This window comes from Coenobita brevimanus, chromosome 60, assembly GCF_032717465.1.
Source record: "Coenobita brevimanus isolate Jiangsu-jjx chromosome 60, ASM3271746v2, whole genome shotgun sequence".
Classification (NCBI taxonomy): domain Eukaryota; kingdom Metazoa; phylum Arthropoda; class Malacostraca; order Decapoda; family Coenobitidae; genus Coenobita; species Coenobita brevimanus.
The window spans coordinates 35,757,939-35,771,067 of record NC_137013.1 but is presented as its reverse complement, the minus strand read 5'-3'; the positions used below and the strand labels follow the sequence as shown (position 1 = coordinate 35,771,067).

General features: G+C 41.0%; 1 protein-coding gene across 6 annotated transcripts in view; it reads left to right on the top strand.

The window, feature by feature from the left end:
- The window catches only part of gish (casein kinase I gish), a 245,585-nt gene that overhangs the window by 214,155 nt on the left and 18,301 nt on the right, over positions 1-13,129 (top strand). The window lies entirely within an intron of this gene.

The following is a 13,129-nucleotide window of genomic DNA, read 5'->3' as shown; positions in this document are numbered from 1 at the left end:
CAATCCCATCCAATCCTGATGAAGCTTAGCCATTTTCTCTTGACTCGAGGCTGCACCATGACTGGCATTGTTGGTGAGGCATTTCTCTGGTGGAGGGTGTTACTATTGTAGCTGCTGATAGTACTCTCTTGTGTTGCCTGGTAGCTGTGTCATCAGAGGTGTGTGCTCAGTGTCTTGTGGGTGTACACTTGATTGTTGGTACTGTAATTCTGTAGCTGAGGGTGCAGTCTGTCACTTCAGTCTGGAGGATAGCCTCCTAGCAGACAATGCCTTTGGTACAGTAGTGCTGTAATGCCAAGAATGACAGAATGCAGCCTCTACTCTTGGTTGACAGTGTGGAGTATAAACAGTGAGAGATATGTGGCATGGGTCATAAGTCATGCTGGTGTGGTCAGTGTCAAGGATGGCCATGCTCATTGTTGCTTCTGGGCTGTTTAAGGAGAGTTTCACATATTATTGTATTATCTGTTATTTCTTATCTTTTATACATTAGTGTTTCCCCACCTGTTGTTACTTCCCACCAGAGCCTCTGGTATTTACTTTGCGGTGCCTGCCCTCCAAGCTTCATTCTTTCTGCTGCTGTTTTTTTTTTTTTTTTTTTTTTTTTTTTTTGACAATACTACCTGCATAGTACTGTATAATTCTACAGGTGATGACCAACAGTAACAAATTATATAAATGTAATATTATTTACATGCTCTTCCAGCTTGCCTTATTCATACTAGCACTCATAAGCTGCCAATAGTTTATAGCTTGCTGTTTTTCATGAAAGTAGTTCAGGGCTGTGACTGAAAGGGTATTAAAGCACTTTGTAAATAGTTAAGATTATCCCTCCCACAGGGAAGCAGTATGGATGGCTATAATCCACTCCAGTGACACCGACTTCTATGTGTTGTTGTGTTGTTTGTTCATTGCGGAAAAAAATTCACTATTCCACTTTGCTTCGTTCTCACAGCATGTACATCACTTCTTCTCATGTATTGGCAGAGAAACATACCAACCTGTCTCAGTTTGGGAACATTAACCAGCACAGAAAATTGAGAAGAAGAGGGGATGTATTAGTTGAACTTTATTTCCCAGTTATACTGTATATTACACAGGAGGCCTTGTTCTGTTGGGTTTAGGAGGCTTTCAAGGACCTGTTCCACAATACCTGGTAATTGAACTCTGAATATTAAACCTAAATATTTTTACTAGTGATGTCTGGTTTATTTTTGTTACCTCCAGATGATTTTTATTCAGTAAAGGAAAGTTGTGGTAGTGGGGGCGTCCATCATCCATTCACTCAGTGTAGGGATGCCTTATGGTCTCTTCACTGAGTGACAAGCCAAATGGTTTCCCATACCCAGGAAACTGTTTACTATGCTGGGTGGTAACCATTTAACTGAGGTTACTGGCAGGGTTAAATGTCCCCCAGGTACCCCTATCTAAAATCACTAAATTATGGCAAATGTTTTGGAGAGCCTCGAAAGGCCCAATACCTGCCCAGGGCCCCAGCCAAATGGGCAGATACGCATGGCCATGTGGAATGTGAGAGGTATGAATGAGGAGAGTAAGAGAGTGGAAGTGGTGAACGTGTTCAAGAGTGCGAGATATGCTGTGATGGCATTGTGTGAAACTAAGATGAAAGGGGGTGAAGTGGAGGAGTGGGGGGGTGTAAAGTGTGTAAGGTTGGGCATGAATGGGCAAGGAAGATACAAGGAAGGAGTTGCTTTGTGGATGAGTAAAGTGTGGTAGAGTGGAATGAGAGATTACATATATGTCAGCTTGAGATGTATGTATGTCAAGTTCAAGTTTGAAAATGGCAATGATTGTAGTGTATACACCATTTGAGGAGAGGAGTGAGACAGAAAACAGGTTTTGGGATGAGCTGGATGAAGTAGTAGGAGAAATGCCCAGGAGTTATATAGTGATTGTAATGGGAGATACGAATGGTAGAATAGGCACTGGTCCTGTAAATGATATGATGGATAATAATGGAGTACTGGGAGAGAATGATAATGGGAAGTGACTGAAGAACATTTCAGGAAAGGGGGATGTGCATTTGTAATTCGTATTTTATGCACAAAGATGCACATAAATATATGTGGTATAGAGGAAATGGATCTTGTTGAAAGGAGCCTGATTGATTACATGTTCATAGAGAAATCGATGCTGGGTAGTGTTGCTGATATGAGGGAAATGAGTGGATGATGTGGAGGTTTGTCAGATCATATGATTGTTGTATGCAAGATCAAGCTGAGAGGAGTGAGGTGGACCAAGAGAGAGAGAGAGAGGTGCTGTCAGGGAGAGAGACTGAAAGTCGAGAATCTGAGGAGAAAAGAAATGGCAGATGAATACTGGCCCAGAGTAGGGTGGAGTTAGAAGCAGTGAATTGGAATGAACTGGATCTGGACAGCTTGTGGAATGTATATAGGGATTGCCTATTTAGGGATGCTAAAGCAGTGTTTGGTGTGGCAAGAGTAACAACAATGAGCGATACGGCATGGTGGAATGAAGAGGTTAAGAGAGCAGTGGAGGAAAAGAGGAAGAAATGACTAGAGTGGATACAACACAGGGGTTCAGTTGAAATAAGAAATGAATATGTTAAGATTAAGAAGCACATAAATTAGTGAAGAGGAAAAAGGATGAGGTTATGTGATGATCCAGGAAGAAAAATGAATGAAAATTACTCTGAAAATAGGAATTTTTCCTGGAAAGAAGTGTGGAAATGTAGAAGTGGCTTTGGAAAGTTATGTGAAAGTGTGAAGGATGTAAGTGGTAAATTATTAACCCATGTGAAAATGTGAAGGATGTAAGTGGTAGATTATTAACCCATGTGAAAATGTGAAGGATGTAAGTGGTAGATTATTAACCCATGTGAAAATGTGAAGGATGTAAGTGGTAGATTATTAACCCATGTGAAAATGTGAAGGATGTAAGTGGTAGATTATTAACCCATGTGAAAATGTGAAGGATGTAAGTGGTAGATTATTAACCCATGTGAAAATGTGAAGGATGTAAGTGGTAGATTATTAACCCATGTGAAAATGTGAAGGATGTAAGTGGTAGATTATTAACCCATGTGAAAATGTGAAGGATGTAAGTGGGGATGAAGTAAGGACCAGATGGAAAGATTATTTTGAAAGTCTGATGAATGGGAATGGAGAGAGCAAAGCAACTGTTAACATGATTGGTTTTGAGGGTGTACAGAGAAGGAGTGCAGTGCAAGGAAATGACACTCACAGAGGTGAAGAACCCTGTGAAGTGGCTGAAAAATGGGAAAGTGCTTTGGGGTTGATGAGGTGTATGGAGAGATGATTAAGTGTAATGAAGAGAGCAGAATGAAGTGCTTGTTGGAGATATGTAAGAAAGCATGGATGAGTGAAATTGTGCAAGTAGAGTGGAAAAAGGCAGTGATTGTACTGCTGTACAAAAACAAAGGTGAGCGAAGTAAGTGCAAGAATTATTGTAGTATAAGTCTGTTGAGTGTGGTAGGGGAGGTATATGGAAGAATTATTATAAAGAAAGTAAGACAGAGATCAGAAGTCCTAGTTAGTGACGAAGAGGGTGGCCTGAGGGGTGACAGAGGATGTGTGGATCAAATATTTACAGTGAGACAGATAGTGGAGAAGGCATGTGAGAAGGACTATAAGGTGTTTATGGCATTTATAGATCTGGAAGAAGCATATGACAAAGTAGACAGAGAAGGATTGTGGATTCTGCAAGGTTTTGTGCATGTACGGTGTAGATGGTAAGCTGCTAGGAGCCATCAAGAGTTTTTATGATGGTAGTGAGGCATGTGTAAGGGTAAATGGACATCTAAGTAATTGGTTTATGATCAGTGTGGGCGTGTGACAAGGTTGTGTGATGTCCCCATGGTTGTTCAATATATACTGTATATATATATGGATGGGATGATGAGAGAAGTAAAAACACGAATAATGAAGAGAGGGATGGCGATGGTAATGAATGGTGATGGATGGAGTATCTCAAATTTGTCTTATGCTGATGCTGCAGTACTTCTTGCAAATGCTGGACAAGATCTTGGTAGACTAGTGCAGAGTTTTGTAAATGTCTGTGAGCATTGTGCTTTGAGAGTAAATGTAGAAAAGAGTAAAGTGATGTTTATTGAGAGAGAAGGTGACTCCCAGTGTGATATTACAGTGAATGGAGAGAGACTGGAACTGGTGAGAGAGTTCAAATACCTGGGTACAGTGATAGAAAAGAGAGGAAAATGTGCAAAAGAAGTGGAAAGTAGGGTGAGGAGGGAAAGTAGCAGGTGCTATGAAGGCCTTGATATAAAACAGAGGCTGGAGTGTTGCAGCTGCACGAGGCTTACATGAAGGAGTGCTAGTGCCAACTTTAACTTACTGATGTGAGACTATGGTGTGGCATGGAAATGAGTCAAAGGTAAGGGCAGTGGAGATGGGACTGCTGAGGAATGTATGTGGAGTACAGAGAATGGATAGGGTAGGGAATAATGTGATTTGTGAAAGATGCAAAGTGAGGAAGTCTGTGGACACCAGAATCAAAGAGAGTGTACTGAGATGGTTTGGTCGTGTGGAGAGAATGGATGACAATAGAGTGCTGAAAAAGGTATATCTGAGCAAATTTAAAGGAGGGAGGAGGCAAGGTAGGCCAAGGAGGAGGTGGAGGGATATGGTGGATGAGTGTGTGAGGAAGAGAGGTATGGAAGTTGGTGAGGCTAAGGGACTGATAAGAGACTGAGCTGGCTGGATGAATTTTGTGCGGAGAAACCTATAACCAGGGATTTGGCACCCCTTTAACGTGATAGCATTTGGATTGACTGTATCAGAGGCATATGTGAAGGTACAGAATGTGGTGAAATTTCTTTGGCCTGTCTGATGGAGCCAGGATTAAGTGGGCTTGAATGATTAGTGAATGGAAACATGGTCCATTGAATTGGGCAAACTTAGGCTCTCAGGACGTTGCTGCTCCTCTCCCTTCCCTAGGATGGGAAGGGAGGTCAGGATGATGATGATAGTGATGAAAGTAAAGTCACACATAGTGGAGGTTAAAGCTCATATTTAACTCTTTAAGGTATAAGTTTCTAAAGCTGAATAAAATTCTGCATAGGTAGCAAAAACAGAACACAAACAAGGATGTCAGTGTCTTGAAGGAGTTAACATTCTCATGTGTGCTGTTTATGTCTACACATACAGTAGTTTATATATGCATGTACTGTACAGTATATAATTTATGAGTGTTACAGTATATTATATAAGAGAGTGTTACAGTTCTGATTTGTGGTAGGTGGAGGCGCTCACCATCCTTTCACTCGATGTAGTGCTGCTCTCGGGTGTCTGCCCTTTCCTCTCCTCCATCCCTCTTTCCTTCCATCCTCTTCTGTCTTCCTTTCGTTCATTCTTTCCTCGTCCTTCTGCCTATGGCCAACTTTACACTCCCTCTTCTGTCTTTCTTTCCTTCATTCTTTTCTCTTCCTTCTGCCTGTGGGTGACTCTACACTGAGTGACAAGCCAAATGTTTTCTTGTACACCAGGAAACCACATTACTATGCTGGGTGGTAACCATATGACCAAATTTTGGCGCCTGGTGGTTTAGTTGGTAATTATTGCGCTCCAATCGGATTGAGCCGGTGAAGGTTTATATCCAAGGGGTGGTTGGGGTTGATTGCTCATGTAATGCCACTCAGGGATGAGTGAGGCTGGTCACTCTCATCTTAAATGTCGGGACCAACTGCCTAGCCCCGGGCTCCTACGCTCCTCATGGAGATAGGTAGATAGATACAGTGCTGGTATGTCTCATATGAGAATGTTACATAATATCATTTATACTGTATGCTGAACTAAACTGGTATAAAAGAGATGTTAGGAAGCCTCCTGTACCCATACAGCATAAGGTGTTATGGATGATGTACTCCCAAGAACCCTGTGGGTGTATTATTTAAACTGTCTGAGAAGATGTGCGGAAGCCTTTGATATTTGGTGGACCTTTGTGGAACATCTGTACTGTAATTGTTAGATTGTGATCATCGAGAATCCCGCACAACAGAATATTGTCAGCAGTGGTACAAATACATCAGGCCTGTACTTTTATTACAACATGAGTCTGAAATTATCATCCGCAGTTTTGTACCCACAGTTTTTAATAATCCTGCCCTTTATGGTTTTTGCTCACCTTCTAGCCATGTCACAGGCTGAGAGAAAATTATGGTCAGAGTTTCAAACAGAACAAAGATCTAGTTGTGGTTCGGAGCATGAAATTTATTGGACTGCATAAGTAACACCTATGGTGAACTGTTCTTTGTGTTGCTTAATGAAGCTCGGAACTACTTTCTTAATACTGGACAATAGATGTGCATTATTTGTGAAATCCTGGCTGTGATTTCCTTCCAGCCAGGGACAGGATTAAAGGGTGAACACAAACTATGGCTTATGAGCGTACAGTATTCTTGCAGCACATTTCTCATTCCGTGGTTCACAACTTGCTAAGATATTACTACAAATTTAACTTTCAATCCAACAGTGTATAATTTCATGTTATTCTTGATGTATCTAAGTGATTTTTTAGAGATTTCTGCACTGGAAAAGTAACAAACTTCTTTTACCTCTTAAATGCAAGAGGTCTTAATTAAGTTAAATAACATCATGTGAAAGTAGGAAGATTAAAATAAATGCATCATTGGATCTGGGAGTCCACTGGGTTGTTGGTAATGGAAATTATTGCCCTTTGAGTATGAGTGAGAGCAGTGGAAATGAATTACTTGAGAGGAGCATGTGGTGTGACATGGAGGGACAGGTTGACGAATGAAGAAATGAAGGAACGTTGTGGAGTGGATGTGGTTGAGAAGATTAGGAGAAGTACACTGAGGCGGTTTGGACATGTGGAGAGAATGGAGAATGAAAGACTGACAAAGAGGGTGTATGTAGGTGAGGTAGAGGGAGGGAGTTGAGAGGTATATGAGAGAGGGGGGAGTGAGTTGGGGGGAGGGTAGTCAAATGGTGGGTGACAGAGCGACTTGGAGGCATTTTGTCTGTGGCCACCCTTTGCAGGATTAGGGCGTCGGGCTATAGATAGTTAGACAGATAGAGTATGACTGCTTTTTATATTGTTCGTGTTGTTGTGGAGGAAATATATTCAACAGGGGTCAGACATTTCATAGCATTGGGGTTAATAGAGATTATATCCAGCCCATTCACTAAGAGGGATCTTTCCAAATCTGGATTGAATTACGATGTAGTAGTGAAGTCATCATCATCATCCGGACCTACCCTCCCACCCTAGGGCAGGGTGAGGAGTAGCATTGTCCAGATAGCTAAAGTTTGCCCAGTTCAACAGGTCACACATCCATTCACTCATCATTCAAGCCCACAGAATCCTGGCTTCATCCATTAGGCCAAAAGATTTCCATCATATACTGAAGCTTCACATATATCTATCCGATAGAGTCAGTCCAAACGCTGTGATGTTAAAACGGGGTTCCAAATCCCTGACCGTACTCTTCCCCACACAAAATTCATCGAGCCAGCTCGATCTGTTGTCAGTTGCTTAGCCTCACCAACTTCCATACCTCTCTTCCTCACACACTCATCCACCACATCTCTCCACCTTCTTTGTGGCCTACCTCGCCTCCTCCCTCCTTCAATTTCTCTCAGATATACCTTTTTCAGCACTCTGTTGTCATCCATTCTCTCCACATGACCATACCATCTCAGTACATTCTCTTCGATTGTGGTGTCCACAGACTTCCTCACTTTGCTTCTTTCACAAATCACATAGTGCCGTATCCTATCCACTCTTCGTATTCCGCATACGTTCCCAGCAGTCCCATCTCCACTGCTCTTACATTTGACTTTTCATTTTCGTGCCACACCATAGTCTCACACCTGTATATTAAAGTTGTCACTAACACTCCTTCATGTAAGCCTTGCACAACTGCAACACTCAGACCTGTTTTTTTCATTAAGGCCTTCATAGCGCCAGCTACTTTTCTTCCTTGTGTCGCGCTACTTTCCACTTCTTTTGCACATTTTCCTGCCTTTTCTGTCACTGTACCCAAATACAGTATTTGAACTCTCTCACCAGTTCCAGTCTCTCTTCATCCACTGTAACATCACACTGAGAGTCACCTTCTCTCACAATAACCATCACTTTACTCTTTTCTGTATTTACTTTCAAAACATGCCACTCATAAACATCTACAAAACGCTGCACTAGTCTGCCAAGCTCTTGTCTGGTATTTGCAAGTCGCACTGCATCATCAGCATACATCAGATTTGAGTTATTCCGTCCATTACCAATGCCATCCTTCTCTCCATTACTTTATCCCCTCCCGGCAGGATGAGGAGTAGCAATGCCCAAGCTTGCTGACTTCAGTGGGCTATGCTTCCATTCACTCATTATTCAAGCCCATGGAATCCTGGATCCATCAGATAGGCCAACAAAATTTCACGACGTTCTGTAGCTTCGCATATATTTGTGGTATATGCGAAGCTACAGAACATGGTGAAATTTTTTGGCCTATCTGATGGAGTCAGGATTCCATGGGCTTGAATGATGAGTGAATGGAAGCGTGTCCCATTGAACTGGGCAAACATACCTTCCCTACAACATTCAATAAACTTATCCCACAACAATTCTTGCACTCACTCTGCTCACCTTTGTTTTTGTACAGGGGTACAGTCACAGCCTTTTTCCACTCTACTGGCACAGTTTTGCTCATCCATGCATTCTTACACATCTCCAACAAGCACTTCATTCCAAACTCTCCGCTACACTTAATCATCTCTTCATACTCCTCACCATCCTCATACTCCTCACCAACACCAGCTGCTTTCCCGTTTTTGAGCCTTTTCACAGCATTCTTCACCTCCGCGAGTGTCGTGTTTCCTGGCGCTACATTCCTTCACTGCACTCCCTCCAAAAACAATCATGTTTACAGCTGCTTTGCTCTCCCCATTCCCATTGGTCAGACTTTCATAATATTCTTTCCATCTGGTTCTTATTTCATCCCCATGGGTTACTTTTCTAACACATACATCCTTCACACTTTCACAGTTCTTTCCACTGTCACTCCACCCTTCTTTCTAGAGTAACTTCCTATTCGCATTCATTTTTTCTTCCTAGATTATCATGTACTTCCTTCTTTTTCCTCCTCTCTATTCTATGCACATCTAGCTCTTAGTATATTCAGTTATTATTTCAGTTGAACCCCTGTGTTGTATCCACTCACACCACTTCTTCTTCTTTTCCTCCACCGCTCTCTTAACCTCTTCATCCCACTATGCCGAACTTTTCTTCTTTGTTGTTACTCTTGCAACAAGGATAAAACATAAAAAACATTCTGGCAGTTTTGAAGGGTTTTCGTACTTAGCACAGAGATGGTAGAGTACGACCTGCCAGCTCAACTGTATGGCTCACATTGTCATGTTTAGCAAATATTGTTGGTTAAATAATATCATCTGGAAGCAGCAAGATTAAAATAGGTCACTGGATTGAAGGTGTTAAGCTCTGACCGCTAACTGTCTGGGTGTCACAGGGTTGGTAGTAATGAAATGCAGTTAATATCGTGAGGATTATCTGCATTTTTTTTTTTTTTTTCTTTTTTCGCTTCCCCTCCATAGTTACGTAGTTTCATCTGTGTACAAAGTCCAGAGCTCCCAAACTTTAGCTTGTTACATGTCTTTCATAATGATGTTTTCTTGGCCATCATTTTAACCTCTTCCCTGTTATGTCTCCTGTAAGATACGTGAAATTGCCTGGCAATAGCAAGAACAAAACATAAAATTCATCTCCATACTGAAGAGGTAATTTTAGTCTGAATACCTTTAGTCATCTAGTCCTGTACCTGTATTGGCCAATCAAGAATTTGGAAGGGAAGGGGGGGGGGGGCAATAATTTCCCGAGCTAGACCATGATAGATCACATAGCCCAGATAAGTGACAGGAAAGCACTTCCTCTCCCAGGAGGGCAGCTACTTGGGTGGGGCATGAACTCTCAACCCTTAGGATGAACTGTCAGCCCTTAGGTGTTGAGTGTGGCACTCTACCACAGAGCCACCCTGCCCCTGCTCAATCAGGAGTGAAAGAGCCATCCAGATATTTAAGGGGTGATCAGGAGCTTTCCCTGTCGCAGCATTATATGAGCAACAAGAAGCGGTGCCAAGGCACAGCAAACCTGTCCCCGGCAGTCATTCTAGTGCTGATGTATAAAAACAGCAGGATATCTATTAAAAGATGTCACATATCAAATTTGGTGAAAATCGGGTGAAAGTTGACGATTTTACGCCCATTTGAAATTTTAAGTTGGACCTACCCAACATTGACCCCCCCCTGCTGCTAACTGGAGGTGACCCCCCCCGATGTAATGAGGCATGTTATAGTATGCAGATTAGAAAGATGTACCGTTAGGTTTTGGTTTCATGTTGCTCTGAGGAATTTGAAGAGAGTTATGGCAAAAAAATATTTTTTATTGTTAGTTTTAATTTTTTTTAAATACTTTTTTGGGCCTACAGCCTAGGCCTTGGCCCAATGTGGCCCAAAATTTAATCAGGTGATCAGAAAGTCATAGCTCATTATCCCTGTAATTTTAGTCAAAACTGCACCTGTAGTTTGTGCGTAAAGTTGTTAACAGTCAGACAAACAAACAGACAAACCGAGTGAAAACAATACTCATCCCTGAGCCCGTCCAGGGCGTCAGTGACCCCTGGAAATTAGACTCTTATGGGTCACATCGAGTTGAGGCACTTGAGCATCAGTAGACCACCAGGATTAAAAAAAAGAATTTTGTTTAAAATGTAAAAACTGAAGTCGCAGTGACTTGCAGGAAGAACCACAATGTCAGACATATGCGGTTTGTATGGAGTGACTTTGGGTTGTAATTAACAGTTTAAGACTCCATGGATACTTCCTTACCAGTTTACTTTTGAATCTTGGAAATTAATATTTCCTTGGGTGTTGTTAATGCAATATGTATTGAAATAATCGCTTCAGCATGATTTGTATTGTATTGCAACTACCACTAGGTGATCATTCTGTACTTTATTCATCTTTACCTTTTTGTGAAGGAGTTAATGGAGAATGTTTCAGACCTCTTTGCTCTGAGAAGTCTTTTCTAAGATGAATAATAGTGTGGTGGAAACAGGTAATAATATATATGAACATCGTCATTCTGAAAGGGTTAGGAAGATGTGAGTTACTTGAAAGAGAATAGACTTGTAATGTGCAAGTTAAAGTCTTAGAAAGTTTTGTAAAAGCCTCCTGACACCATGAAAATGATTCCTAGGATCATATTCTCTTGAGCATTGGACGCTTTCTGAAGCACCTTTTCTATACAGTTTGTTTTGCACGTAGCAATGTCCAGACAGCCCAAATTTGCCCAGTCCTCCCTACGTGTCAACAAATGGGTTGGTGGAGGGTTAGTGCTCCTCCCCGTAAAACAAATAACTCAGAGTCAAATGGCCACCCCTTACGGGATTGTGGCGTCTGGCAATAGATAGATAGATAGAAGTAAAATTAAAATATTAAAGTACCATATTCTGAAACTGGTAAGGGAGAGATGTTAGGGAACCACCTCAGCCAACAAGAATATGGATCCTAGCATTGTTGTGCCCAGTGCAAATAGTAGTGTTTAGTTCCAGAAGCACGTATTGCACTTCACCTTGCATGGCACTAGTTTATGCAGGTTTGTTGATAAACTCACAGCTCTTAAGTTGAATGGCTTCTTTTTTTTTTTTTTCCCCCACAAGTTCAATGGAGAGTATTCAGTGTTGCTTTGAGAAAATATGCTACACCTAGATTTCATAATACAGTATCTGTGGTATGATTTTACTGTATCCTTTTTGTATAGAGTATTCAGGAAAGGTAGGGTGTCTCTGTCATGAAGTTTGTAAAGTTGTAGGGAGTAGTATTTTATGCCAGATTATTCATGTCCAGTATTTGTTAGGTACTGTATCCTGACGTTACTCATATATGGTCATCTGTCACCATCATTTCTATACAGTTATATTCCTCACTTTTCTTTATGTTGAAGCTTACATATATCTTTCAATTTATTTCAGAAAAAAAAAAAAATAACCACATTAATTTTTAAAGTTTCCTTTAAATTGTTAGGGTGCATATTTTAATATTTTTTGTAGGCTGCAGCAATTTTTTTTCGCATTCAGTAGTGTTTTGAGAATGAAACTTCAGAGCCTGGCAGTCACAAGCACTCCACTTCAGTTTTAAAGCATTATGTGATTAACAGGCTTTCAGAAGTACATGCAGTACACCGAAGGAAATGCAAAGGAAGGCAAAATATTTCCAGAGTAGTTTAGTTGAGAGACTACTGAGCTCAGATCAATGGTAGCATTGTATAATAAACAGTGTCTGCTCTGCACATAAGCTAGCCATACACAGAGCAGTTAAAAAATTCACCTTATTATTGAAACTTGTTCATTGAACTAGAAGATGAATACTGTATATGTATGCATATTAGTGTGAGGAGTATAAAAGCATTATAGACTAGGTCTGGCCAGAAGTGTGGTTCAGTATAGAGATGGTACTGAATGAGGAAAGTTCTTTAAAAGCAAAGCAAAGCACTGTATAACAATAGGAATTTGAATGCAGCAAGTGTAGCTTATGTCACCATGATTTTATCTAACCATGGTACTGTATAATGTAGATATGATAATGAATATTGTATTTTTAGAGAACCATCATGAACAGTACAGTAGCATATTTCACTAAACTGTACGTTACCTATCTGTCACCGTATTCCCATCTCCCAACCATGTATATGCAGGCCTTATGACTCGGCAAGCACCAGGTCTCAAAGTGCAACATAGTAGAATGGCTGGGTGGGGGAAATTTGTCACCACTTAACCTCTGGGTAACTGGCATTATTGTCAGTAGTTAGTGCAGCATTGAGGTTGTGGGTAGTGTGTGTATCTAATTGAGAATAGGCAGTACTTTAGTATATTCCATAACATGCTCACATAATTGATAAAGTAACAGCTTGTCTGGTATTACACTCCTTTGAGCTGTAAGGATCCAAGGGTAGGCTACTTTGCTGAACATATATGGATATTGTTAATAATTCTGATGATCACAAGTGTTTGGTAATTGTGAAATACTGTACAGCAGCTAATTTAGTGAAGCCTTTAGCTAAGGGTGTTGGTACTAATCTC